Consider the following 25451-nt stretch of genomic DNA (forward strand, 5'->3'; position numbering starts at 1 on the left):
TGCCTAATAATGCAACTTTGTTTGTTATTAGGCCTGCCCGACCTCATTCCATACCTTGCGTGGCACTGAGTTGTTAACAGGATGGAAGCCTGGGATGGCAACAGCAGCATTTGGGGTTGTCATCAAGAAACAGGGTGTTTCCTTGTAAACTCCCATATTTAAAAACAGTTCCTTTTTTTTAAACATTGGAAGACACTTGTAATAGTCTCCCTAAAATGAAATTACCAGAAATAGGATGGCTTTGAAAGAAGATTGAAATGAAATGATTTGTTCTGAAGGTGTTTTGTTTTGACTTCTCTCTTGTTCATCTCCTTTCTCTTTGCAAAATCAAACTGGAGTTGTATTGTACAAAAACAGTGCCAACAGTGGGATATTGGCTCCGTTGTCCTGTTGGCATGATTACTCACCTCAAATTTAGTGATGATTAATCAAAAGTGAATGCTAACTTTGCTGTTTAGTAACTAGGTAATGTTGAACAAGTTACCCCTCCAAGTTCCAGTTTCCTCATCTGTAAAATGGGAAAAACAGTACCTACCTCACAGTTTGGTTGTGAGGCAAATGCTTTCTAAACCTTTCAGACACGGTGTGTGAGCTGTGTCATTGACTCATGTGGCCTTAGAATGTGCCATTTGCCCAGATACTGTCTCTATACTTTCTCTATCTCATGGAGAAGACTTGCATGTCCCAAAGCCTTTACCTTCGAGGAAGCCTCTTCTTTCCCCCTCCCAGGTGTCTGTGGTGGTTGTTGGTGATGGAATGTTTTGGCCTGCAAGTTGAACACTTGTCCTCTTCAGTTTTTTTCTGTGAATTGCCCTGAGAGAGCCAGCCTAGGCAAAAGGGCCTGTCATTTTCCCACTAGAAATGGGCATGTCTTCTGACTCATTGGCTTTTGAATCACACTTGTCTCCCCCCACTATCTTCCTAAAAGAGGAAAATGAAATGACATAGGAAATATTTTTGGAGAAGGAAAAAGGAGAGCAAGGCTCTGTGTGCCATCCTGCTGCTGCATCAACTAGTATTTGCTACTGAAATAGAACATGTTATGTATATATTTATAAATACATATGTACACAGTGCTGCACGGATATAAAAACCCTTCACACTTGGAGCGGTGCTCACTGGGTATTCTTAATGGGTTCTCTGTAGGTGCCCAGCAGCTTACAGCCCTGAGTGGGGAGGAGTGGTGGCCCCGAGGGGAGCCCGAGGAAGGAGGGCACCAGGGGGTCCGGGGCGTTACAGGGAATGGAGCGGTGTGCCCAGCCTGAGCCTGCCCCCCCCCCCCCGCCCCCCGGCCTAGTACGGAGTCGGCGCAGTCCCCAGGGGAATGGGCGCAGGAAGAGTTGGGGCAGTGCCCCTGTTCCCTCCAGCATGGAGCCTGGCAGTGCCTACTGGGATTTGCAGATCTCAAGTTTTCCCACCTGGAAGGTGGCCTCCTCGCGCTGGGGCGTAGTGACCGTGCAGGGCTGGGGTGCAGGTCTGAAAAACCAAGACTACAAGACCTAGGGTTTGGCTGCGGCATCGGGGTGGGGGACTGGGAAGAGCCGCTCACCCCCCGGCCCCTTTGGAGCATATTCACACCTGACCGGGGGTCCCGCTAAGATGGCGCCAGGAGCGCCGCGACCCTCATCACGTGCTGGGGCCGCTAGTCGCCGGCGGCGGGGCGGGGCGCCTCCGCCTCGGAGGCGGGGACATGCTAATGTGCGCGGCCGGGGGCGGGGCCTCGGGCCGGGCACCGGCTGAGGCTGCAGCCAGTTCAGCTCCGGCTCTGCTCCTTCGGACGTGCTGGGCTCCGGCGGGCGGGGGCGGCTCCCTGCTGCCCGTGAGCGGCGGCGGCGGCAGGTGAGGGCCGGGCGGGGGGCGGGGGGCAGGGTTCCTCCTTTTCCCCCTCCCCTCCTCCTGACCCCCGCCCCCCAGCCAGGCCTAACCCCTGCCCGGCTCCCGCCTGGTCTGGTGGTGACTGCCCGCGGTATCCTAGCAGACAGCTCTAGCCCCTGGATACGTCCTGGCCGGCAGGTGCAGACGCGGTCCCTCCGGCCGCCCCTCCGGCCCCACAGCCCTTGCCCTTGAATGTGTGGGGGTAGGGGATGATGCATCGTCTGCAAGGGGGAGCAGGGTGCCCTCGGTCCCTCCTTACCCCAGCCCAGACTGAACCCCCCCCCCCCAGCCCGATCAGCCTTCAGGAAGGGGCTGAGTTGGTCAGTGCGAGGGGATAGGGTGAGAGGCGTTGTGGACAGCCCCCCCCCCCCCCCCCCCCCCGCCTTCCAGGAAGCTCACCTAACCCCTTCATCAGCTCCGATGTCTAGGCTGGCAAGGCCCTGGGGGGAGGGGGAGGAATTGGAAGGGAGGAGTGTTTGGGGTGGGGTCTCAGCCCGAGGCTTTTTCCTTCACACCACCTCCCTGCAATGTCTAACCCATCACTTTTCTGGGGAGTGATACCTTTCCTCTCTGCAATGCTAAGAATGGGGGTTGGGGGCATGCTGGCCAATCTTGAACAGGGGGTCCTGGACCCAAAACGGGTCTCTGAACATGTAGGGAAAGTGAAAATCCTCCGTGATCTGGGTGTAAGTGTGTGTTTTGTGGAGGGTTCCTCTCCAGATTGTGGGAGGAAGGGGGAGGAAAAAAAGGAGGTGATGAAAAGATTGTAAATGTGATTTATGGTTTTCTTGGGGGTGGGGGCAGGAGAAAAGCAGGGATCATGGGAGAGGAGGGAAGGAAGTGCCACTAGAAGGTGATGTCACTCTCCTGGGAAAGACATGTGGTGGACTCCTAGGTATGGGGCTGTCTCCCCACCCCCAGCTTCCCTTCCCAATGTCTAGTGTTTAATGGGGTGGAGGAGGAAAGAGGGATGATGAGGGAAGTATTGCTCAGGTTTTATATCCCTCCCACTCAGTGAGCTTAAAGGGCTTCTGGCTTGGACTTGAAAGTGTCCCTTGGGGTTGCCTTGAAGTCACCTCTGAGGACACCTGGGCTGGAAGCACCCTTTTATGTGTATATGTATGAGAGTGGGTTTGAACAGCAAGATGTACTTTCATCCAGTCACCCTTTCCCTCCATTTGGATGTAACAGACCAAAGCAGAGAGAGCGAGGACCACATCCTTTTAGCAGGGTTTTTGGATACTCCCACAGTATAGCGGGCCAGGCATTCCTGGGGAAGCTGTTCTGGCTGGAAGGACAGGCCTGTATTATTTTTCCCCCTCATTGTTTTCCAGGGCTTTGTCCTGCAGCTCCTTGATGCCTGAATTTCATGGCATCTGGAAGTAAGTAGATGATGAATGGTGCAAAGGTTATTAAAGGCCAAGAATGAATGTACTAGGCACTGGGCACAGATGACATCTCTGGAAGGAGGAAAAGTGTGGGGGAGGAAACGGGGTGGGGGTGGGGGGCAGAAAGGGAATTGTACTTGTTGGCATCAAGGATACTGCTGTGAAACAGAATATCATGATGTCATAACCGTGGGGGTGGCATCGAATCTGGGGCTTGAGGGTGGGTGGAATGCCAGGCTCCGATCTGATTACTGTGGTCCAGCTGTAGGAAATCGTAGCTGGGGACCATTTGCAGTATTTTTTTCTAGGACTTCAGAGGACAATGGATGTGGGGGAGGGAACAAGATGCCCCTGATAGTGACGATAAGATAAGCCCCCTATAAATGAGGACCTTTACAGATGATGAGGTACAGGTGCCCACTAGGGCTAGGACCCTGAGGGTGAATTGTTTGGGCTCTGTGTGCTTGGAGTTAGAGAAAGCTGGCTGAGGTCTTCTTTAGCCAAGGGCTCTATCCCTAGAAGCTTTTGGCCCTCTCATGTTGAATTGGCAGATAGCTTGCTCTGGAAATGAGGTGTGGTAGGGTCTGAATGGTGGCAATGGGATTGGCATTTAGAGGCAGGAATGGGAGGAATAAGGCTGGGTGGAGAAAGCTGTTGTCAAGTTCTTGTCTCAGGAAAATGGGAGAGATGGGCAAAAAGGAGTGTGTGTGTGTGTGTATCAGGGCCACAGGAAGTTACCATCTGTCCCTTTCTCTGTCCTGAGAGCTCACTGACCTATAATTAGCTACAGAGGACATGTGTGGTGCTGGTTTTGGACAGACTGTGGTGCTGTGGGTAGCAGGGGACAGCAAGCTCCTGGTTCTAAGGGGAGTCCTGCCTTCACTGCTAGGCTAGGATCATATGAAGCAGTGGGTACCATCAAAGGACTTAGAGCTGGGAGGTACCCTAAAGATAATTTGGTTTGAGTGCCTTGAGGATTTTATGAATGAGGAAACCAAAGCCCTGAAAAAGAGGAAGTAATTTGCCCAAGGTCACACAGGAGCAATAAGTAGCAATGCCAGAATTCAAACCCAGATCATCCAACTCTGCCACTTTCATGAGTGAGTCACTTCCCCAAACATTTATTGAATACCTGGGGAGGTTTACAGAGGATGTAGGAGCTGAGTTGGGCCTTCAAGAAAGGTTAAGATCCTGGCCTGCTGCCATGAAGAGGAAGTGTATCCCAGGCATTAAAAACTGCTTGAAGATGATGATGCATGGAAGAAGAAACTTGGGTATAGATTTTGGGGAGCACCCCAGGAATAGAAAAGGAAAGGTAGAGTTTGGGGACCAGTTTGGCTGGGAAGAAGAGTATCAAGAGGAGTAAAATTATAACTGGCCATGCAGGTGGGAGCGAAATAGTGGAGGACTTCAAATGCTTTGTGGAGGAGCTTATATTTTATCATAGACAACAAGATCTAGAGCCAGTAGAAAGCCACTTAAGATTATAGATCAGGGGCATGGAACACAGTCAGCCCTGTGCCTAAGGTTTTTGGCAGTTGTATGGAGGATGGTTTGGAGAGGGGAGAGATTAGAAATGGGAAACCCTTGGGACAGCTAGGTGGTGAAGTGGATAAAGCACCAGCTCTGGATTCAGGAGAACCTGAGTTCAAATCTAGCCTCCGACATTTACTAGCTGTGTGACCCTGGGCAAGTCACTTAGCCCTCATTGCCCCACAAAAAAAATAAAAAATGAAAAAGAAATGGGGAACCCATTTAGGAGACTCTTGCAGTAGTCCATGGAAGAGGTGATTAGGGGTTTGAGCAGGTTGGTGGCCACATGAGTAAAAAGGGGAGAGAGGAATTTTTGGAGGTGCTTTAAAAAGTAGAGTCAACAGCAGCCAGCAACTGATTAGATCTGAAGAGTGAGGGAGAGAGAAAAGTCCAGGGTGACTCAGAGCTCATGGATCCTAGTAATCGGAAGGATGGTGGTACTCTCAACAGAAAGAGGAAATTTTAGAGGAAGGGTGAATTGGGAGAGATATCAGTTCTTATAGAAAAATTAATGAGGATGTGATGCAAAGAAAAATGGGAAAGGGGTTAGAAGGAAGAAGCTGTCTAGTTTAAGGGTAGGAGAGGTGGCAGGGTTTGCTGCCCTGTATAGGAAGGACCTATTATTTATAGTGGAAACCCAGGGTGCCATGGTTGGGGGAGGGAGTCAAAGAAGGTTCACCAAATGTCAGAGGCAACAAAAGCTGTAGATGGAAGGGTTAGGACTTCATAGGTAGAGAGTTGGAAGAGATCTTCGACATTATCTAATCCAACCTCTTCATTTTATAGATGGGAAAACTAAGGCATAGGCAAGTTTTTAAGTAGCTTGCCCAAGCAAGGTCTTGCAGCTCTTAAGCTGCAGAGCTGGGTTTTGAACCCAGGCTGTCTGGGAGATATGGTGTGTGTGTGGTGCATAGGGAGAGAAGGGAAGGTCAAGCACTAGCCAGGGGTCCCTTCTCTTACTTGATTCCAAGAATCTCCATTCCCAGAACCATGAAGCTGGGTTGGTCAATCAAGAATGTCCTTGGAAATGAAAGAACCTTTATTTCCTATGATCTCCCTGGGCTTGCTGAAGGTATCTGCTCCCTTCTCCTAGCCACAGTAGGCTTCTGACATTTTAAATTATATATATGCATATATTTAGGCAATTGGGGTTAAATGACTTGCCCAAGGTCACACAGCTAGTAAGTATCAAGTGTCTGAGGCTGGATTTGAACTCAGTTCTTCCTTATTCCAGGGCCAGTGAGCTATCCACTTGCTCTACCTAGCTGCCCCCTTGAATGATATTTTAATGGCGATTGTTTTTTTTTTTTCCTATCACTGTCATTCCCCCATTTCCACGGAAAACTTTGTTTTCTTATAACCAAGAAATACATTTAAGCAGGAATAGACACATCAGCTTGCGTGTGCCTCGTTTTTCATTTCCTGTCCACCACCTCTCTCCAGAAAGGCACAGCTCCTAGGGAGACACCCATGTCTAGCTATGAGTTCTCTGATGACACTGTTATCCCAGAGGCTTCACCAGCCCAGAACGACCAAGAGTAGATGTTTCTCTCATTTCACTGGATGAGCTTTGACTGGGTGACTTCTTTGTGTGTGGCCCTGGGCTAGGCACTCATGTAAAGATGTAAAGAAGATCAAGACACCATCCTTACCCTGCAGAAGAGTGTATAAACGATTTTTTTTTTTTGGTGGGGCAACAGGGGTTAAGTGACTTGTCCAGGGTCACACAGCTAGTGTCAAGTGTCTGAGGTCAGATTCGAACTCAGGTCTTCCTGACTCCAGGGCTGGTGCTCTATCCACTGTGCCGCCTAGCTGCCTCCAGAGTATACAAACTATTAAGAACAAATTGAGGAGAGAGCATCCAAACAAAGAATGCCTGGTGCTTGCTCCCTCTGGCTCTGGTGTGCCCATTGCCTTTGCTTCTTCCCATGGTGCAACCGGTGTCCTTTTTGGTCTGCTTGCAGGTTTTTCTTTTGTAAAATGTTAACTCCTTGAGGGCAGGAACTTGTTTGCTTTCATTTTTATATTTCCAGCACCAAGCATAGATCCTGCCACTTAGTAGGTGCTTAAATGCTTATGGGCTTGGATTGGATTGACACTTTGAGCCTGACCTTGCCTTGCGGTTTTGGTCTTCTTGGTCTTTTTTTCCATCATTTTGTTAACAGTTTGCTGACCCTTCTCAGTGTTGTGGGGGAAGTGACCCTAAGCTATGTCTGTATGGAGCAACTATAATTATTAGGAAGTCCTTACTTATTTTGAGCTAAAATCTGCCTCCCTATAACTTCTACATCTAGTCCAGGTTTGTTCTCGTGGAGGAAGCAACACAGAATCCATTTATTCCTTTTTGAATTCGACATTCATTAAGCACCTACTATGTGTAAGGCACTTTGTGTGAGAAGCAGTATTTTAGTGGATAGAGAGTCAGCAAAACCTGAGCCTGTCACCTCTGACACATATAGCCCGTGTGACCCCGGGCAAGTCACTTAACCTGTTACCACCCTAGGTAACTCTGAGGTCCATGAACTTGTTTTAAAAAAATGTTTAATAATTATTCAATTATAATTGGTTTTCTGTATTATCCTATGTGTTTTATTTTCATGCATTTAAAATAATTATTCTGAGAAGCACTATATAGGCTTCACCTTACAAAAAAGCAGGGGCCTGTCAGCATCAGTGAGGGAGGTTTCCTCTCCAGGAATTACCTGCACCAATCAAATCAAAGGTTCAGTCTGAAAAAAAAAATGCCAGTTGCTCTGTTAGGTGTTGGAGATATACAAAGAAAAAGAAAATAGACAGTGCCTGCCCTGAAGGGGAATGAGCCATGCACACAAATGTGCAAGATACCAGGGCGATTGACTTATGCAGGAAGAAGTCTGTGAAAAGGATTTTTTTTTTAAAACAGTTTTAAAAATAAAATTTTATTGATATCTTTTTTTTTTTCATCACCAGAATTTCTCCCAGGATCCCTTTCACATTCACTCCCAGAAAGCCACCTGATATAACAAAGAATGTTTTTAGTGAAAAAGAGGAAGGAGAGGGAAAAAAAAGCTAAATTGAACAAATACATTGAAAAAATGTCTGCAAATATAGGCACTGTTCCACCCAGTGGCCCTCTCCCACTTCTGCTGAAGAGTGGGGTGAGTTTTTTTCCCCATATCCCTTCTTTGGGGCCATATTTTTTTTCACCGAGTTCACTTTTGACTGTTTTGGGGTAGTGAGTCTTTCCATTCACACAGCTGTAGTCATCATATGCATTTTTTTCTTGACTTCTATGCTTCACCATATTCATCATATTAATTATTTCTTTGTTGTTTTTTTTTTGCAGGGCAATGGGGGTTAAGTGACTTGCCCAGGGTCACACAGCTAGTAAGTGTCAAGTGTCTGAGGCCGGATTTGAACCCAGGTACTCCTGAATCCAAGACCGGTGCTTTATCCACTTCGACACCTAGCTGCCCCCATATTCATTGTTTCTTAAAGTCAATATTCTATTTCACTCATGTATCACAACTTATTCCCTAATCATTCTCTGACACCATAAATAGTGCAGCTATAACTATTTTGATATGTGTGATGACTTTCTTCTTATCAGTAGCCTCTTTGGACAGTACTGCAATCTCTGGGTTAAGGGGTATGGGCATTTTAGTCACTTTATTTGCATAAATTTCAAATTGCTTTTGAAAATGTTTGTACTGATTCACAGCTCCACCAACAATGCACTAGCCTTTCTATCTACTCACAACTCCATCCAACATTGACTATTCCCATCTTTTTTTGGATATGAGGTAAAACCTCAGGGTTTTGTTTTTTTGTTTTTGCTTGCATTTCTCTTGTTAGTGATTTAGAGCGGAGCTTCTTAAGCTTTTCCCACTCTTGATCCCTTTTTACCTGAGAAATTTTTATGCGACCCCAGGTATGGGTATATATAAAATTAGCTATACATAACCTTTTACTGTTGCCAAATTTTTCATGACCCTCACATCCAGTTACATGACCCCATATAGGGTTGAGACCCCCAGTTTAAGAAGCTTTGATATAGGGGGCAGCTAGGTGGCGCAGTGGATAGAGCACCGGCCCTGGATTCAGGAGGACCTGAGTTCGAATCCAGCCTCAGACATTTAACACTTACTAGCTGTGTGACCCTGGGCAAGTCACTTAACCCCAATTGCCTCACAAAAAACCAAACAAGCTTTGATATAGAGTATTCTTTCACATTGTTGTTAGTAGTTTGAATTCTTCTTTTTAGAAATGTTCTTTATATCCAAACAAAGTATTTGAAGAGATTTGAAGAGGGAAGGATTCTTTCAAGTTTAGGTGTGCAGGGTCAATATAAGGGAGGTGTTCTTGGAAAAAATTCCCTAGGAACTAGGCCTAGAAGGAAGAAATGGATTTTTCCTGTTGATGTGGGGCAAGTGCAGATGTGAGGGTTGGCCTGTGGGAGCACACAGATGAGAAGGGGAGAATAGGTTGAGATCCAGGAGCATTGGGTTGCATAATTTGGTTGGAACAGAGAGTGTGTGCTGGAGACTCATATGAAATATGGCTGGAGGGTGGTACGGCCTTCAGTGCTAAGCATTTGTGGTATAGTGGAGTCAGAAAGACCCGTGTTTGAATTCTGCCTCAATGCTTGCTAGCTTGATGGCTCTGTGCAAATCACTTCATCCTTTTGAGTCTCAGTTCCTTCACCTGTAAATTGGAGCTAATATCCCATTTACTTCATAAGGTGGTTGTATGGATCAGATGAAATAATGTCTGTAATTTGCTTTGCTAACCTGAAAGCCTATACAAATGTGAGCTGTTTATTTTATCCTGTAGTCATTGAGGAGTGACTGAAGGTTTTGCAGCAGGGGTCAGTCTTTAAGGAAGATACTTGGGGAATGGATTAGAGAGGGGTGAAATGGAGGCAGAAAGATCATTAAGGCATGTTCATCTAGTCAAGAGATTGTTGTTCAATCCCTTTTCAGTTGTGTCTGACTCTCTGTGGCCCCATTCAGGGTTTTCTTGGCAGAGATACTGCAGTGGTTTTCATTTCCTTCTCTGGTTCATTTTACAGATAAGGAAACTGAGGCCAGCAGGGTCAAATGATGTGCCCAGGGTCACAAAGCTAGTAAGTGTCTGAGGCCGGATTGTAACTTAGTAAGATGAGTCTTCCTGACTCCAGGTCCAGCACTCTATCCACTGAGCTACCTAGCTGCCCCTAGACATAGAGGGTCTTTAAAAAGTATACAGATAGGCACTTAATAAATGCTTTCTGAATTGGATTGGGATCAGCGGGGCTGGGCAACCGATTAGATGTGAGGATGAAAGAGGGAGAAGACGTGACACAAGGGTTTTTGAGTTTGGACGACTTCTTTCACATAGCAGTCCTTCAGTTATTTGGAAGTAGGTATTATTACGCCCTTCCCCTGAATCTTCTTTTTTCTTCTCCAGGCTAAACACGCCCAATTTCTTCAGCTGATCCTCCTGTGACAATCCTATCAACTAGACAAGACACCTGAGGCCTAGAGAGTTGGTCATGGGGATGTGTATCAATACTACTACTAACAATAGTAATCTAATCGATCTCCCTGGTTCAGGTTTCTCCTTGTTCCCTCTGCCCTCCAAATAGCTGACAAACTGATATTCCTAAGCAGAGATCTAAAAGAGGTAACTCCCCTACTGGTTCCCTCTAGAAACATCTATGTTTGGCATTTAAAGCCCCTTATAATACTCATCTTTGCACATTGGTTTTGCTTTACTTCCCCTCTCAAACTCCTGTGTTCTAGCCAAACAGGCCTTACGCATTATCCCTGTATGTGATATTCCACCTTCTCCCTCTGCGCCTTAGCATCAGAGGCTATCCCTCCTCACCTTTGTCTTTCAGAAAAACAGCCCCATTCAAGGCTCAGCTCCAGGGCCACCTACTGGAAGAGGCCATTCCAGCCTCCCAGCCCACTGTGCTTCCTCCTGTTTCCACAATGACTTTGTTATTACTTCTATTCTGTATTTGTTTATCTGGGAATGTAACTTAGAAGATAAGATCGTTGAAGGCAGGGGGTGGTTCCTTTTTTGTTTTTTGTACCCCTTGAACCTCTTCTAGGGCCTGGCATACATTCAGATACTCAACTAGATTTGGGATCTTATCGATCTTATTGCATTGGCTGTCCTCTCCAGTGATGCAGTTTATAATCCATTTGTGCCTGACCACATCTTCCCACCACAGGGGCTCCCCATAACGTGCTGAAGACCTTCGCCCCTTTCTCCTGACATTATAAGGATACTACAGAGGCTGCCCAGCTGTTACTGCTTGTCCATGAATAGCTCATCTTCTCTTTTGATCATGCATTTCTTTGATGGCATCCTTTACACTGGTTCTCTTTTGGGGTTCCTTATTTGACATAGTCCTCTGACTGCTTGCTCCCACCATATGCCTCTGTGGTGTTCATTTTTAGTTTTGGTTGTATCTCATGTTTTTCAGTTACACGGCCAAAATATATTGGGATTAGAAATCTGGGTCTTTATTTTGGGAGAAATTTGGAGTCACGAAAAGAGTTTTTGTGATTTTTTGATGATGGTCCAGCCCAGTTTAACTCTAGGCCCAGTTCATTGTGTGTGTGCATGCACATACATCACTGATACACATATGGTCCAGTGCCATTGGTTGTCCACCTGCATGTCATATTCTGGGTAATAGGCATTCTTTACCCAGTCGTTTTTTCCCATGTGGATAGTCCAGCCAAACTCTTTTGAGTGGTCATGGATCCTTTCCAGGAGCCTCTGCAGTGTTATATGGCTTGTTATAACCAATGTGATGTTGTTTGCCAACAGAAAATCGGGAGGACCTCGCCATCCTTAAAGAATCCCTCTTCACTGGATGTCTTCCATCACTGTGGCAAACACTTTTGGAAAAACCCTACTCTTTGTTCAATATCTCACCTAATGTTTGGGATCAGAAGGCTGCTGAGCAAGGTTATCTCTGCAGTATATCTTTTTTTTTTTTTTTTAGGCAGGGCAGTGAGGGTTAAGTGACTTGCCCAAAGTCACACAGCTAGTAAGTGCCAAATGTCAGAGGTCAGATTTGAACTCAGGTCCTCCTGAATCCAGGGCTGGTGCTTTATCCACTGTGCCACCTAGATGCCCCCTGCAGTATATCTTTTAAGAGATCTTGAAAGATTTTTCTGTATAGATGGGAGGTACCTTGTGGAAAGAAAGCCTTTAAGAGAGCATTTTCCTCTACCAAATAAAATGCTAATTTTTAGAATATCAACAAACAACAAGCATAATGAGATCTTGTATCCTTTGAGTTCTATGATGGCAAAGATGTAGTCCACTATGGAAGATCACTTGCAAAAGCCTGCCTGTTCCCTTCTCATATTCTCATCAAGGATGCCCTTGATGCGAGGAGATGGTTCTCATAAAAATTTAATGTCGATGGGAAATGGGCATATAGGTTGGTAGTTCTTGACGTTTTCTCTTTTTTTCAGTATTAATGAGGTCTGAGATTTTTTTCCCCATGCATTTAGCATCTTCTCCTTCAGATATGTTGTGAATCAATTCCTCAATGCCTCATAATTGAGTCCCCTCCATCATGGATCGCCTCTATGTATACTTGGTTAATGCTGCTCCTTTTCTTCACTTTGTTCTCTTCAGTGCTATTTATATTTCCTCTATAAGCACATCTGGGATTATTATGTTAGAATCCAAGTGCGGTAGCTCTATTGTTCTTGTTGGAGGAGACAGTTTCTTATAAAGGGATAGTTTGTTTATCTTTTCCATTTTTCTTCTGCTTGTTCATTTCTTTCCATTTTTATCCTTATGTAGCACCTCTTCTGGGCTCACCCCCCCTAAACTTGGCTAGCAGGGGAGGCCCTCAGAGAATGGTTGACTCCTTCTTTTCTTAGGATTCTTTGAATAACCCTGAGGGACCAGAGTTCCTCTTATCCAGGAGCTCCCATCAGCTTCTCTCTTAATATTGATCAACTAGTTGATATCAGTGTTTACAAAGGGATATTTACTAAGAAGGTATAACAAGGAGAGAAGTACACAAATATCTTCTCCAAACTCAGGGGTACACTCTTTTTAGGATAGTGGGCTTAAGCTTAAAGTGATTGATAACAAAGCATTCCCTCCCAACCCAGGACTCTCTCCACCCCCCTTTCTCTCTGTTTCTGTCTCTTTCTCTGTGTCTCTGTCTCACACACACACACACACACACACACACACACAGTCCTGGGGAGAGGGGCCTCAAATTTGAAGCACAAAAGGTAACAAGGAGCCCACATAGGGAACCTCTGCGGCAGATTAGTACCTTTCAACTTCTGGCCCTGGGAATCCTTTTCTCTCTTCTGTGAATCCCTACTAGCTTTGCTTGGGGGCGGGTGATGTCCCCTTGCTCAGCTGGCTTCTTCCAGGACTCGGTGTCTTGACTGATCAGCACACTACCAGGCTGTACTCAGTTGCTGTGCTAATCCTTCCCTGTTGCTGTTGGCTCCAGTCACCTCTGCTACCAGCTCTGGTTGCTGGTGGGACCTCTGATGGTCCTTCCAGCGTTTCAGAAGTCACAAGGCCAGAACCCAGTCCCTTCTTTTCCTAGATGCTCATTCATCTGAGATCAAGAAGGAAGAAACACAGCAGAAACAGAGGTGCCATGTACTCCGGGTGAGAGATAGGGCACTCTGCCCTTCTCTCGTGTGGTGGCGGCGGCTCCCAGAGATTCTTCTCCCTGGGAAGCTGCCAGGGAAGAGAGGGAGAGATCTTCTGCCTGTACCTTCTGTGTACTCCTTCGGTTCTGGATCCACAGCCAGTTAGAACGCCAGCGTGCTGCTAGTCACTCGCAGCCAGTAGTAGGCTCACTAAGCTTCCATGGGCTGGATCAAAGCCAGGCAGCAGAAACGGCAAATGTTCTCTGTAACCCACGAGGAATGGCTGATCAGTGCATGCTCGATGGACCGGCCCTCACTGACTATTCTCACATTCCACTGAAGTGTCCTTGGGATAGAATTGCTTAGTTGGGTCTCCCATTAAGCATCTTTTAAATGGGTTTTTACCTTTCCCTGCTTCTCTCTGCTTCATGAGGTGCTATTACTTACAAAATCCCTTCATCATGAGGCCTTTTCTAATTTTCTCAGCTACTGGTGTCTGCCCCCTTCCAAATTACCTCATATATAGATCATATAGATTTTGTTTATATGTAAATATTAATATGTAATATCTCCCCTGGTAGAATGTTAGTTCCTTGAGGGTAGGGACTGTTATGTCTTTTTTTTTTTTTGGCAGGGCAATGGGGCTTAAGTGACTTGCCCAAGGTCACACAGCTAGTAAGTGTCAAGTATCTGAGGCCAGATTTGAACTCAGGAACTCCTGAATCCAGGGCTGGTGCTTTATCCACTGCGCCACCTAGCTGCCCTTCTGTTATGTCTTTATATGCCAAGCATCTGGCATATAGTTGGCACTTAATAAATGCTTGATTGATAGACTATGCTTCTCCATAAAAATTTACAATAGGTATTTTTAACATAATTGATTTAGGAAACTCCTTGGATGAAAAGACTCCATGATGAATTCAGATCAATACCTTATCTTTTTCTTTTCTTTTTTTTTGCTGGGCAATGAGGGTTAAGTAACTTGCTCAGGGTCACAAGTGTTTTGAGGCCAGATTTGAACTCAGGTCCTCCTGAATCCAGGGCCAGTGCTTTATCCATTGTGCCACCTAGCTGCCCCTCAATACCTTATCTTAAAACAAAGTTGCTATGGTATGGCCAAGTTAAGTGATTTGTCTAAGATTATGTGCTTAATATGTGTCAGAAGTGGGACTTGATCCCAAGTCTGACTGGTCCTGAGACTGGCTCTCCATTATGTCTTGTTGACTCTTCAAAATCTTACCATTAAGTTTGTAGTCTATACAGGTATTGACTTTGGCTGCCCTCTCATTCTGATGGTCAAGTATTTGTTGATTACTTTGTGTTTTAGGCTCTTTGGGTTTGTTAAATGTCTTTTTTATACTGTCAATATCTTTTTTTACTGTCCATTGTCTATTTTTCATCATCAGTGATTTGTTTGAATCAGTCAGGGCCGAGTTGCTTCAATGGCATGCAGTCTCATTTTTTTCTTTCGATTTCTTCTAGTTTTGCACCCATTTTTTTGGGGGGGGGGTGAGGCAGTTAGGGTTAAGTGACTTGCCTAGGGTCACACAACTAGTAAGTGTTAATTGTCTGAGGTCAAATTTGAACTCAGGTCCTCCTGAGCCCAGGGCTGGTGCTCTATCCACTGCGCCACCTAGCTGCCCCCACCCATTTTGATCTTTGCTAGAGCAATTGTCTGATTGCCCATAGACAGCAGATTCAGGAATGACTTCCATATCAGTAACAAGCCTTTTCCTGTCTATTTAAACATAATAAATTTTCAGTTTTGGGGTGATCTTCCCAGGGGTGTCTTCGGAAGGCCTGGCTAGTAATCTGCTCTACAACGCCCATGATTCCTGTGCCTAGCCTTTCATGCTGTAGAAGCATAAAGTTTCTGTGTAGTCTACAAGTCTTTGATTTCTTTCATTCTTTATTCCTGATTGTGGTTTTCTAACGTCCATATCTATTCAGGGACTTAATAAATGCTTGTTGAATTACAGTGCATGGAACCCTAGTAAATGGGAGCATTTATTAACCATTTAGCCAATTTCCATGGGAAACTGAAACCAAAACCTGTGTTGGGGGCCAACGTGGTCTATGTGCCTCAATTTTCTAGGTTCCTTAGCTGTGCAAATGTTGCTTTGGGGTGTTCTGAAGAACTCAGGCAAGGCCCCTTCTCTACCTTCATCCTAATAGGAGATTGGCCGGTCTATGACGAGGTACTGAGTTATATTTTCCTTATTTTGTACCTCCCCATAACTACCTCCCACTCCTCATAGGTAGCTGGGGAAGAACTGGTCTAGGAGGAAGATTAGACCTAGAATTAGAATCTTGGCTCTCACCAAGCAAGACTCTTGCTGCATGGCCTTAAGAAAGTCACTTCATCTTATCTCATCTATAAAATGGGGATAATAACACTTAGATTGTCTTCCTTACCAGCTTGCTAAAGGAAAAGTACTTTGTAAGCCTCAAAATGCTCAATGACTGTGAGCCTGGAGAAATGAGCTTAAATGAGAGACTTTAGGGGCCGCTAGGTGGCGCAGTGGATAGAGTACTGGCCTTGGAGTCAGGAGGACCTGAGTTCAAATCCGGCCTCAGACACTTAACACTTACTAGCTGTGTGACCCTGGGCAAGTCACTTAACCCCAATTGCCTCACTAAAACACAAAACAAAAAAAAAAAGAAAAAAAATAAAAATAAAAAAAAAGAGAGACTTTAAGGAGAGTGGGCAGATGTGACTGATGGGTTACTGTGGGTGAAGGGCTGTCAGGGTCAGAAAGGCAAAGGAAATGGTTAAATCAGATTGGGGAAGTTAAGGGGCACAAAAGCAAGGATGCCTAGTATAGCACGGAGTAGGTATGATAGAGTGAGTTGAAAAGGATGATTGAAGTAGTGGCCTTTGAAATTTTATTTATTTATTTTTTTGTGGGGCAATGAGGGTTAAGTGACTTGCCCAGGATCACACAGCTAGTAAGTGTTAAGTGTCTGAGGCCAAATTTGAACTCAGGTCCTCCTGAATCCAGGGCCAGTGCTTAATCCACTGTGCCTCCTAGCTGTCCCTCTGTGGCCTTTGAAATATAAGGAAGGTGGGGAGCCCAGAGAGCAGGACAGTTCAGCTGAGGGGATGGCTGATGGATGGTGATCTTCCCAGGGGCGTCTTTGGAAGGCCTGGCTAGTAATCTGCTCTACAACGCTCTTCACACCTTAGTGTCCCTTCCTGGCTTGCCTGGTTTCCTTCAGTTCCAGCTAAAATGTCATCCTTTATAGGAAGCCTTCCCCAATCCCCCTTAATGCTAGTGCCTTCACTCTCGTGACTGTTTCCAGCTTTTTCTATGTACACCTTGTTTGTACATAATTGTTTGTGTGTTGCTCCCTTGTTAGATTGTGAGCTCCTTGAGGGCAGGGCCTGTCTTGCCTTACTTTGGCTATGCTCAGCACATAGGATGGTGCCTGTTACAGACTATGGCTTCATTAATGCCTATTGACCGAGTGTTCACATGCACAGGACTTCACGTTTTTTTCAAAGCACTTTCATATCTGTGCTTTCCTTTGATGCTCACAGTGACCATGTGAAGCAGGCATATTGTTATTTCCACCTCACTGATGGAAAGGTTGAGGCACTGAAGTGGCAGCTGGTGTCTCAGTGGAGAGGGCTAGGCCCAGAGTCCAGAAGTCTCAAGTTCAAATCTAACCTCAGACATTTACTAGTGTGATCCTAGGCAAGTCCCTTGACCTCTGTCTGCCTCAGTTTCCCTCACATGTAAGAAGTGGATTGGTTCAGGGTCACACCGCTAGTTTGTGTGTCTGGATGAATGCTGCCCTCTCAGAGAGTGTGTGTGTCTTTATGGCTTTGGGAGGACCAAGGGATGAGGGTACAAGTTAGGGTCATCCACTTAGAACTCATTGTTGAGGTCTGTTTCAAATCAACTGAGCTAATATTTGAAAAGCACTTAGCATGGTACCTAGAATATGTTAGATGCCATATAAATGTGTATTTCCCCCCCTGCTTCTTCCCATCTTGGGCAGACTCTAGATTGGAGGAAGAGAGGGATGCTGAAGAGGAATAGGGAAGAAGAGATCTTATTCTGGGAAGGGTCCTGACTCTTGGCTAGTCCACAGTGGCTTTTTCTGGAGGTTGGAGGAGTTGAAAGAGGGTGGGGCCTGAGTTTTCTTGGGCTCCTCCTGCCAACTTCGTAGAAGGGTACAGCTGATTTCTTGGGAGTGGGCTGGTAGTGGAGGACAGAGCATTTTAATTCAATTGTGGGCATTGCCCTCTGTCTCTGGTCACCCAGGGGCTCAGCAGAAAAATGTGGATGTTCCATTTTGTCCTGGTGGGACCTACCTAGCCATCTGGTGTCCTGACAAGGAGCTGGGCCCTTTGTGTGACCGAGGCCTGGGTTACCCTCCCACTTGTTTGGCAGGAGAAGAGAGGAATTCCTTTGGGAAGGCAGGAGAGATGCCACAGCCTTGGCCTCTCGTACTGAGTCAAGAACCTGATTTGTCCCCGCCCCCTCTGCCCGTCTTTCCCCACCCTGCACTGCTGTCTCACTGTTTCCCTTCCTTGCTTTCACAGCCTACCCACACTCCTCACAGGCAAAGCCCATTGCAAATTGCCTGCTTTAAGAAGCTGGCATCTTTCGCCCCTGAATTAGGGCCCTGTAAGTGTTACTTAGAAGCCACACTGGAGTTGGGGAGGCTTCTGTGAGGCTGAGATGATAATTGTGCTATTTAAAGCCAACGCCAGAGCCAGCAGCCTGATGTGGCCTCTGGGGAGTTGCCTTTGTCCCCCCTTGGATGGGAGAAGGGTAAAGGGGGGGACAGATTCTTGTCTGTTTTGTGTGTGTGGGGGGGTGGTGATCATTACACCCTCCTCCAGAACACACCAGGCCAGTGGAAATATTGACATGCTGATCTGGCTCCAGCGGAGCGTTACAGAGCCAGCAAGGGGTCTGGATACTGAGCTGGGTAAGAAGCTGCTGAAAGAACCAGGGATGTTTGCCCTGGAAAAGAGGACTGAAGAAAGGCAGCAGGGACAAGGGGGCTCTCTGAGCTGGCTTGTAGAAGTGGGGTTAGAGTGATTCCCTTTGGCCCAGAGAGCAGACCTAGGAGGAGTGGGAGAGGAATTGGGGAGACAGATTTAAGCTTGATATAAGGGGAAGAATTCCTAACAATTAGAGCTGTCCCAATACTGATTGCCCAAACTGCCCAAGGAATTAGTGGGTTGCCCATTTTTGAGTCAAGTGAGAGGCAATGTGGTGGCAGCTGGTGACTCAGGGGAGAGAGGCTAGGCCTGGAGTTCAGAAGTCCTGAGTTCAAATCCAATCTTAGACACTTACTGGCTATGTGACCCTAGGCAAGTCATTTAACCTCTGTCTGCCTCAGTTTCCTCACATGTAAAATAGGGATAACCATACCTACTTCCTGGGTTCTTGTGAGGATAAAGTAAGATGATGATTGTAAAGTGCTTTGCAAACCTTAAGATGCTATCTAAATGCTAGCTATTATTGTTATTAAAATGAAGTAGCTAGATTCATTGGTCTCTAAAGTCCCCTCTCGCTCTAAATCTGTATTCTGGATGGACATTTGTTTTGTCAGGCATGTTGTATGGAGGGGATTCCTCAGGTGACTTCTGATTCCCTCTTAGCTCTGTGATTCTCATCAAGCCTGCCTTCCGTATTGTCTGGACACTGCCTTGTGGGCCTTGGAAGGGGATATCAGGGTAGTGAGGGGACGGGAGTACAAGTCCCCAGGACCAGACAGCATGGCCAGCAACATTTTAGAGGGTGGTGTGGTTTCCTATGAGGCTAATGCCTCAGTGTGGCAAGCTTGGTTTCTTACTGGTTGCCTTTTCTTCTACCCCATGAGATTTTCCTTCTCTTTCCTCCTGGGAATCATCAGACATTCCCATCCATGAATGGTCTTTGCCTTTGAGAACATGTATCTTTGTGGGTTTTTCTTTCTCCAACATAGATTGCAAACTCTCCATGCCTTGTTGGACAGTGATATGACTTGACATGGCAGAAAAAAACTCATCCTCTCCATCTCAAGCTCCTAGCAATGACCTCTGCACTTAGGCTGGTTTTGGTACCACAGATAGGGAGGCCTTCAGGTCAATCTCAGTCCCCTTTCCCAGTGGACCTTGCTGGCAGATCCCAAGGTCCTCTCCCTACCTTGATGATGCGTGGAAGGACTAGTGCATATAATCCCTTAAAAGAATTAATGCTGATGGGGGCGGCTAGGTCGCGCAGTGGATAAAGCACCGGCCCTGGATTCAGGAGTACCTGAGTTCAAATTCGGTCTCAGACACTTGACACTTACTAGCTGTGTGACCCTGGGCAAGTCACTTAACCCCCATTGCCCCGCAAAAAAAAAAAAAAAGAATTAATGCTTACCTACATTTCTATAGTGCTTTGTTTTCTTGTACTATCTCTGCCTTTCTATATTTGACTATGAGGGTTTTGTGCCCTAATACATGGTCAGTTTTTGAGTATGTGCCGTGTACCTGCTGAGAAAAAGGTATATTCCTTTCTATCTCCATTCACTTTTCTCCAATCCTGACTGTGGCTCCATGATATGTAAATGGTTTCTTTCTGGCAGCTTGGAGTCTTTTCTCCTGAATCATCTGATAATTCTGGAGTTTGGTTACAATACTTTTCCTTTGGGAATCTCTTTCGGGAGGTGATTGGTGGATTTTTTCAATGATGATTTTATCCTCCGATTCTACAATTTTAGGGCAGTTCTCCTTTCCTGGAATACAGTGTCTAAAATTCTTTTGTTGATCATGGCTTTCAGGTAGTCCAATAATTCTCAGATTCTCTCTCCTGGGTCTATTTTCCAGGTCAATTGTTTTTCCAATGAGGTATTTCACATTTTCTTCTATTTTTTCAGTCTTTTGATTCTGCTTGACAGATTCTTGGTGTCTCATGGAGTTATTAGCTTCCATCTGCCCAATTTTAATTTTTAAGGCATTATTTTCCTCAGCAAGCTTTTGTACCTCTTTTTACATTTGGCCAGTTTTTTCTCCCATTTGGCCAATTTTTTTCTCCCATTTGGCCATTTTTCCCTCTCATTTGGCCAGTTGTGTTTTTTAAGAAATTGTTTTCCTCAGTCAATTTTTGTGCTTCTTTTTGCAGTGTATCTCTCATTTGTCTTTCCACTTTTTCTTCTACATCTCTCATTTGTTTTTTTTTGTTTTTGTTTTTTTTTTTTTGTGGGGCAATGGGGGTGAAGTGACTTGCCCAGGGTCACACAGCTAGTAAGTGTCAAGTGTCTGAGGCCAGATTTGAACTCAGGTACTCCTGAATCCAGGGCCAGCATTTTAACCACTGCGCCATCTAGCTGCCCCCTCTCATTTGGTTTTTAAAAGCCTTTTTGAGCTCTTCAAGAGAGCTTTTTGGTCTTGAGATAAGATTATCTTCCCACTTGAGTCTTCACTTGTAGGCATTTTGACAAACTCATCTGAGTTTGAGTTTTGGTCTTCCCTTTCACCATAGAAGCTGTCAATGGTAGGGGTCCTTTTTTGTTTCTTGCTCATGTTGTAGCCTATTTTTAAACTTATAAAGTTGAAGTCTGCTCCTAGGGCACAGGGTTCAGTGTTGCAAGCTTTTTACTGCTCTCATCTGCCCCACTCTCAGCTGTGTCGAGTTGCAGCAGTGTTCAGCTGCCCACTGAGCCTACCTGTGCTGAGCTGCCCTCCCCTTTCACCCAGGTGAGACAGAGCTTTCCTGAAGTCTCCTAAATTATCTCAAGTAGGATGGTGTCTCTCTTTTTGTAGCTTCTCTAGTTCCAGAATCTGTCTAGAGGCTTGATTTAATGTTGTTTTTGAGGGAAACACGGCAAAGCTCAGGCAACATCCTGGCTTCTCTCTGCCATTTTGGCTCCGCCCCCTAAGCTTATCGATTTATTTATTTTCTTTCTTTCTTTTTTTAAAAAATTATTGATGTATTTTGTTTTTAACTTCACTTTTATTTTCCCATATATCCTTTATTCTACCTAGAGAACCACCCCTTTAATAAGAAGGGGGAAAGCAGTTTAGTAAAGCTTACTAACACAGCAACTAAATACATTATATGCAATGTTCCACTCCTGTAGTTCCCCACTTCTACACAAAAGGAAGTACACTCATATCTCTTTTTCACTCTGAAAATTGCCCATTCATATTTCTTGACCATTTATATCAATTGAAGTATGGCTCCTGTTCTTACAAATCTGACTGAGTTCTTTATATGTCTTAGAAATAGACTGTTATCAGGGAAACCTGCTGGAATGATATTTTCTCCAATCTGCTCCTCTTCTAATTTTAGCTGCATTGGTTTTGTTTGTACCAACCCTTTTTATTTTTATATGATTAAAGTTGTCCATTTTACCTCCTGTGAACCGCTCTTGTTTGTATCTCTTGTTTGGTCATGAATTCTCCCCCTATGCATAGATCTGATGGTTTCTTCCATGCTCCCCTAATTTGCTTATGGTGTTCTCCTTCATGTCTAAATCATATACTCATTATGAGCTTATTTTAGCAGTGTGAGATGTTGATCTATGCCTAGCTTCTGTCAGACTACTTCCCAGTTTTTCCAGTTGTTTTTGTCAAATAGTGAGTTCTTGCCCCCAATAGCTGGGATCTTTGGGTTTACCAAAAATGAGTTTACTGTCATAATTTTCTTCTGTTTCATGCCTCTTTAGGGCCAAACTCGTCTATTACAATTGCACATGCTTCATAATTTTCACATCCATTACCTCTGACACTATATGCCTGTGTGATAGAGAGGGTTAGGGTTGTGATCTTCCTATTCCAAAGGTGGCAGCTGAAGTACAGAAGTGCCCAGTGACTTGTCCAAGGTGTGGAAGAACTAGGACCAGAACCCAGTTGTATTTATTATACCATGCTTCCAGAGGGCCTGAGTCTTTACAGGGTACCCACAGTCTCAGCTCCCTTGCTCCCACAAGGGACAGACTCTGGAATGTGTTTAAAATCACCCTCTGGGTATAGGACAGCTAGGGTAGAATAATGGCTAGAGTGCCTTAGACGCTTACTACCTGTGTGACCCTGAGCAAGTCACTTAACCTCTTGGGGCCTCAGTTTCCTCATCTGTAAAATGGGGATAATAGTGCTTACCTCCCAGGATTATTGTAAGGATCAAGTGAGGTGATATATGTAAAGAGCTCTGTAAATTTTAAAGCATATGGATTGTTAGCTATTATTATTGTTGCCTTCCATTGCTTCTTTTCTCTCAAAAAAAAAGAGTTTTATTGATACCTTGGGGTTTTTTTTGTTTGTTTGTTTTGTTTTTAATGAGGCAATTGGGGTTAAGTGACTTGCCCAGGGCCACACAGGTAGTAAGTGTCAAGTGTCTGAGGCCGGATTTGAACTCAGGTACTCCTGACTCCAGGGCCGGGGCTCTATCCACTGCGCCACCAGCTGCCCCGATACCTTGGTTTTTATATCACCATTATTTCTCAGTATGCTCTCCTCCTCTCCCAGTCTCTCCCACCCCTGCCCTTTCCTGTATCCCACCCAACAGTAGGCCTTCCTGTCTAACAAAGAGAAACAGTAAAGCAGAACCAGTGGACACAGCAACCACATTTGACAGTGTATGCAACATTCCGCATCCATAGCCCCCTACTTTACCATCAGCACATTTCCTCGTCCTTTTCCTAAGGTTGAGATCGGTCATCAGTTACACAATGTCTAGCTTCAGCTTATTTATGTATTTGCATTAGTGTAGTCATTGTGGAATATCTTCCTATAGTGCTTGTTTGGGTCACGTAAGTCTTCCTGCTTGTTTCTTCCAATCCCTCATTGTTTCTTAGAGTACAGTCACATTCCATCCCATTCACCGGCCACAGTAAGGTCAGATATTCCTCAGTGGTGGGCCCCAACTCGGTCTCCATGTCTTTGCTGGGAGAAAGAGTGGTGTGGCTAATGTTTGGGTACACGTGGGACTTTTCTTCTTGTCTTTGATCTTGGGGCTATGTGCCCAGCTCCAGTTTAAAGTTATTGCTTTGCTGGGGAGTTGGGGTGCTTGTCGGGGCTACAGCCCCTACCCTGATGGTCTGGGGAGCCAATGATGAATTTCAGGATGAAGTGTGATAGCCACAGGGGCTGTTAACGTCTGGGTTTGCAAGATGGCAGCTCCGGCCTTCTGCAGGCTCTCTGTCCAGAGTGCTGGGGCTGGAGCAGGAGAGGCAGCCCTCCTCTCTGCCACTGTCGATCCATTGGCGAGGGAGGAGGAGAGCTCGTGGGGATTCCCATCTGCCTGCCCTATCAGGGTAGACGGGCGGGCACGGGCAGGACATCCATAGTGGATAGCACCACACGGCTGCTGGTCCTGTCATTGCCGGGCAGCTACAATGATCTCACTCAGCTCTGTGCCTGACCCACCTCTGATCCTGTGGGAGCTGCGTCTGTTAGAGGAGTGTAACCACTGGAAAGAGCACTGAATTTGGAACTTTCCTAACTTGTTAGAAGCTAGGCTCTTCTGCCCCGGGCAAGCCACTCGCTGCCGTCTCTGGTCTTGGTGTTTTATCGGCCCTCCTGCTTCTCCTCATCCATCAAGGGAGGGGTTTAGACCAGGCGATTGAGAAGACCCCATCTTGTAAGGGCCTGGAGCCCTAGCATTTTATGTGTGTGTGTGTGTGTGTGTGTGTGTGTGTGTGTGTGTGTGTGTGTGTTCCCCCCTTTTGCCTTTTTTCTCATGGTCAGACTCTGTTGTCCCTTTCCATCCACTACAGGAGATCTTTCCAGGGCCTAAAGGGGGTTGGCCACCTAGGATTGTCCCCTTTAGCCTCTCCATCCTTCCGGCAAACGTGTGTGCATTAACAATATCACAAAGAAACACATACACACACAGGTAGGAAATGGTCACAGATATAATGTATCTGTGTGTAATGGGCTTACATTCATAAGTGTGCATACATATACACAATATAGAAACATGCCAACACACCTCCATACGTTTCATATACGAAAGAAAGAATGAAAAAACAAAGCATTTATTAAGTGCTTGCTGTGTGTAAAGCACGGGGCTGAGTGCTGGAACTGGTGTTCTGATGGGGGAGACAACACCTCAGGAAGGTTAGCCTATACGCAGGCATCTGTGCCGGCACACATTTATAGGTACAGGCACAGATGGATGAGGGCATGCACATGAATGTATACACATGTGCACACATATGTGGGGTAGGAAGAGAAGGCATCATGGGATAGAGGAAAAGCCATGGGCTATAGAGTTAGAAAGCTCACTTCTGCTGATGAGCCTGTGTGACCCTCGGGCATAAGTCATTTCACTTCTCTTATGCCCCCTCTCTGAACGAGGGGTTGGACTGGAGGACCCCAAAGTACCCCCTGGCTCTAAATCCTAAAACAAATGCCAAGTGGACGGCACAGCTGATGCTGCTCCAGCCGGGGCCCGACCCCTCTTCTCTGGCCCAGGCCCCAGGCCCCAGGCCCCAGGCCCCAGGCCCCAGGTGTTAACTGTGCTAGAGACCAAGGGACCCTCGTTGGCTCTGTGCTGCCCAGGTACCAGCCACCTGCCAGTATGGAGCAGGTGACACAAAAGGAAATCCTTAGTATAGAGCCTAAGCTGAGAGTAGGGTGCCTTCCCTCCCCCCCCCCTGCAGGGAGAGCTCTCCCCCAATTAGGTGAGTGTTCTCTGCCCTCCCCATCCCTTTGGCTCAGTTCCTTCCCAAAGCCAGAGCAGGGAGGGGGAGGGCTGGGATCTGCCACTTGCTGACCTCCCCTGACCCCCCCCCCAACCCCCAGGCCACGGCGCTCCATGTCTTGGCAGGTTCCACAAGCACCGATCAACTTGGGCCAGAGCCAGCTAAGTAGATTAAGGACACCTTGGCAGGTCAGGGCTCTGCCTGCCCCAGTGCCCATCCTGTGCCCCTCCAGCAGACCAGTGCCTGATCTCAGCCGTGTATGACCCTTTAGCCCCTTTCTTGCTAGCTGGGAAGAGATTGGGTGGAGGTGGAGGGCTTGTGGGAGGCTGCCATCTTCTCTCTTCCTCCCTCCTGCATGGGCTCCCCCTCCTCATCTCTAGCCAAGACGCTGGGCAGTGGG

The 25451-nt window shown here is 46.2% G+C and overlaps 1 protein-coding gene across 7 annotated transcripts in view; it reads left to right on the forward strand.

Moving 5' to 3' along the window:
• The first annotated feature begins 1686 nt into the window (after positions 1–1686).
• Positions 1687–25451, forward strand: part of PPFIA4 (PTPRF interacting protein alpha 4) — a 69208-nt gene continuing 45443 nt past the window's right edge. For 5 of the 7 annotated variants that reach the window (XR_006356238.1, XR_006356241.1, XR_006356242.1 and 2 more), the window contains exon 1: positions 1687–1839. The gene's annotated coding sequence lies outside the window, so the exon portion shown is untranslated. Of the gene's footprint in view, positions 1840–3209; positions 3258–8175; positions 8200–25451 lie in introns of those variants that run through there. The other 2 variants (XR_006356239.1, XR_006356240.1) reach the window with 2 other exon arrangements.

The sequence above is a fragment of the Dromiciops gliroides genome, chromosome 4, assembly GCF_019393635.1.
Source record: "Dromiciops gliroides isolate mDroGli1 chromosome 4, mDroGli1.pri, whole genome shotgun sequence".
Taxonomy (NCBI): domain Eukaryota; kingdom Metazoa; phylum Chordata; class Mammalia; order Microbiotheria; family Microbiotheriidae; genus Dromiciops; species Dromiciops gliroides.